At 43.1% G+C, this 4,086-nt stretch overlaps 1 pseudogene; it reads left to right on the forward strand.

Moving 5' to 3' along the window:
- The first annotated feature begins 2,414 nt into the window (after nucleotides 1-2,414).
- Nucleotides 2,415-3,148, forward strand: LOC140524052 (ribosomal RNA small subunit methyltransferase NEP1 pseudogene; annotated as a pseudogene).
- The last annotated feature ends 938 nt before the right edge of the window (nucleotides 3,149-4,086 follow it).

Here is a 4,086-nt window from a genome sequence, read left to right on the forward strand (position 1 = left end):
GAATAGGATGTAGTATCATGGGTACCATTCATTGTCTGGGACATAGAAGCTTCCATGTCACTTATTCCTCAGACTTCTCTGACCATTAGCTCTAGGGAAGCCCTAGACAGCAATAGAGAAGGTGACTGACCACTGGGTGTGATTATCAAAAATCTTCTCCAAAACCCTGAGGATTCCCAGCAATCTTTCCTACCCACCCAGAAATAGGAATTAATGGGAACCCCATGGGGTAGGAGACAGAAGACAATTCAATACAAAGAAAAGATGTTCCTTGAGCCCTGATGATTTGCTTCAGTGAGAACTGGTTCTACTCAGCTGCTATTTCCAAAGAAATCAGACTGGCATGAAAGAGAGAATATGGGTTTCTCAAGAAATCTAGCTGAAACACCTCAGATCCCAGATTTCTTCTGGACTCTGGGTCACAGATCTAGAGTTGGAAGGGATCTCAGAGGACATCTTGTAATATCTCCACCCCTTTTCACTTTTTTTAACTAACAAAAATTTATTTCTCTTCCTCCTACCTCTCTCTCCTCCACTGCAAAAACAAAATCAAAGCAAAACACAATCTTTATAAAAACACATGGTCAAACAAAACAAACTCCTACATCGGTCATGTCCAAAAACGATATGTCTCATTTTGTGCCTTGAGTACATCACCTCTCTGTCCGGAGGTGGTGAGTAGGATTCACAACTGGTCCTCTGGAATCATGGTTAGTCATTGTAACCCCACTCTCATTTTACTGATGACGAAAATGAGGTCTTGGAAGGATCAGTGCCTTGTTCTGGGCTACTAGCTGTGCTAACTCAGCTACCAGTGCACATGTATTTAGAACCAAGGAAATCAGGAAGACTTATCTCCTAGGCTGATTTTAGCTGGACTCTATGTTTTTCCTTTTCCATAATGCTGGCCTATATGTTCTTTACATTGATAAATTACTATAGGTGTGACCAGGAATCTTCCATCACTGTCTAGACTAAGGAGGACCCCCTGAGTGTGTTGTGACCTCTTACTACCATGCAAGATTTGAGATTTATGGGCAGGGTTGCATTCCTGAGGCCACAAGAGAGAGCCCTTACCTACCCCCTACCTCTCAGTTAAAAGGCAACCTGCTGGGAGGCACACTCTACTTCATCTCCTATTTTTCCTTTCCTCCATATCAACAGAAAGAAATGGAAGAGAAAAAGGAGGCCAAAAAAAAAAGGGAACAGGAGACAGAGGGAAAAGGAGGAGAGACATAAAAGAGGCAGAATTCAGGTGAAAAAAAAAAGCCATGAATGTGTAATTCATGTATGGAAAAATTATCAGAATGAATTAGTCTCACTTTTTTTTAAAAGAATCACATCAGAAAACTGTATGATTATAGTCTAAAACAAATATTTAGTGGATCCCAAAACTAGGAAATCCAATAACAGAAGTTATGGCTTTAAAATCTCTCCAATGGGTGCCTGAGAATTCAAAGGGCCCAATTGGATCCCAAGCAAGCCTCCCCACATGTAGCCCATGTCACATCTGGGAATCCTTATCACAGCCTCCCCTTGCACTGATGAGTTAGCTCCCACAGAGCAAGGCTAGTTATCTTTCCCCCTCAGGGTTCTATGGGGCACATAAGTATCTCTCTAATAGGCTTGAGCCCCCATTCCAGTGTGTTCCTCCCAATATCAATTCCACTGTTTAATACCCCAATAACATTTAACCAATGGATATTAATTAGCTTCACAAAATGATATTTACTGAGAAGGTATAGCAAGAGCAAAGTACAAACATTTTTCCCTAACACCCAGGAAGCACAATCTCTATCCCACCCCTGGAGGAAAGTGGGCTCAACCTTAAAGCAGTTTCTGTAAAGCATTGTTCCCACCAAGTTCACTTTCAAATGAAGCACAGCCAAGAGACAGGTCACTGCCTTGCTTATAGACCTCCATATGCTGACTGCAGGGTCAATTCACAGATGGGCTGGATCCTGTTTGTTCCTTAAGGGTAACTGAAACTTTGACATGCACTCCAATTCCTGGACCTGTAGCAATTCCCTGACCCTTCAAAGTTCATGAAGTCACAGCCTAGTCCCAATTCCAAAGAACAGACAAAAGAGACAGAAACACCATCCAGACCATGAGCTTGTGGCTTCCTTTCTGCTCCAGGTGAGATCCACCACTGAGTAAATCATTCTCCTCTCTGTACACCAGGGGAAAAGGGTCAAGTTGCCTTCCTAAGAGATTTTTGATTACATTCCCAAATGAGACTCAGAAGCCAAATAAAGGTTATTTCTTTATCATGTGGTCAGCAGATGAAGAAACAGTCTTCTACACTATCATCTATTTCTAGATACAGACTCACCAAGCCTCCCCAATCTCTTCCCTTCCCCCAAGACAAAGCAAGAATGCTCTGAGGGTCCAAGCCCGTGACCCGTTACAAGATGGTAGCACCCAGTGATGGTGTCCAGGCATGTGAACGGTGCATTTGGAATTCGGAACAAGATGGGATGCGGTGGAGCTCAAACGGTGGTGCCTGGGAGCAGGGAGCAAAAGTGGGGACTGGCAGCTCATGGTGGTGCTGGGAGAGGCCACCCTGGAGACCATCAAGGTAGGGAAAACCTATGAGCTGCTCAACTGTGACAAACATAAATCTATACTCTTGAAAAATGGATGGGATCCTGGAGAAGTGAGACCTGACATAGCCCACCAGAGCTTGCTGATGCTGATGGACAGTCCCTTGAACTGTGCTGGCATGTTCCAGGCTTATATCCATACCCAAAAGAATGTTCTGATTGAGGTGAACCCCCAGACTTGGATTCCTCGGACTTTTAACTGCTTCTGTGGTCTCATGGTTCAGCTCCTGCACAAACTTAGCATTCAAGCAGCTGAAGGCCCCCAGAAGCTTTTGAAAGTGATCAAGAACCCCATGTTGGACCATTTTTCTGCAGGCTGTATGAAGACTGGCACCTCCTTTTCTAGTCCTGTGGTCAGTGATGTTAAAGTGTTGGCTCCCAGCAGTGACCCTGTCATCTTTGTTGTTGTGGCCTTTGCCCATGGCTCGATCAATGTTGATTACACAGAAAAGATGGTATCCATCAGCAACTATACCCTTTCTGCTGCCCTTACGTGTGCCAAACTTACCACAGCCTTTGAAGAAGCATGGAGTATCATTTAACAGTGGAAGACCGTGCTCCCTTACATTGAGATATCTTCGATTTCAAGACATTACATCTTGAAAACCATGGAACTGACTGCTAGAGAGTCCTGTTTGCAGGATCCTACTGTACTGAGAAACATTTCTTTTTCTCATAGGCTTCTCCATATATAATTTTTTTTTTTACAAAAAAAAAAAGAATGCTCTGAGGACAGGGCTCCTGTTGGGCAGACTCTACTACAAATATATACATTCTCTGAATGCTGCATTGTACAAAATGATGAGTATGAAAAATTCAGACACATGGGAAGACTTATGTGAACTAATGCAGGATAAAGCAAGCAGAACCAGGAAAACAATATATTAAAAAATGGTAACTATGATGATGACAAAAGACAATGAAGTCACATGTTTTGTCCCTTTCACCCTTCTACCTAAAGCTGACCTTTGTGAGTAACTTTTGTCTTGCCTGTATCCTTACAAAAGGGTGGAGAAACCACTTGGACCTCCCTGGGGTTAGTTACCCATTGGTACATGTTTAGATGTGTGATGGAATGGAAGGGAGAGAATTGCATATTATCTTTTACCTCCGGAAGAGATATATTGGCTTGTCCTCATCAAATCTCACAAGGCCATATCAGAGGAGACTTGGAGATTTTTTCAGACATCCTCCCTTGTTTCCCGTTCCCCTTCAATCCCTCCCCTTCCCACATCAGACTCATTTCCTCTGACTTGTGAAATATTTGTGGACTCAATCATCTCTCAATTGTCTGCATAGAGATTATCTTGTTGGTGAATTTTTCAGATAGACATTTATCTCGAGGCTGGGACCTACCCCCTACTTCAACTTCTGTTTTTCAGCACGTCCAATGTTCAACCTCATATCTCATCCTCAGTCAAGCTAGCCTGGGATAGCTCAGGAACAGCAAACATTTGACTGTTAGTCTAAGTCCTATGTA

The sequence above is a fragment of the Notamacropus eugenii genome, chromosome 2 (genome assembly GCF_028372415.1).
Source record: "Notamacropus eugenii isolate mMacEug1 chromosome 2, mMacEug1.pri_v2, whole genome shotgun sequence".
Classification (NCBI taxonomy): Eukaryota; Metazoa; Chordata; class Mammalia; order Diprotodontia; family Macropodidae; genus Notamacropus; species Notamacropus eugenii.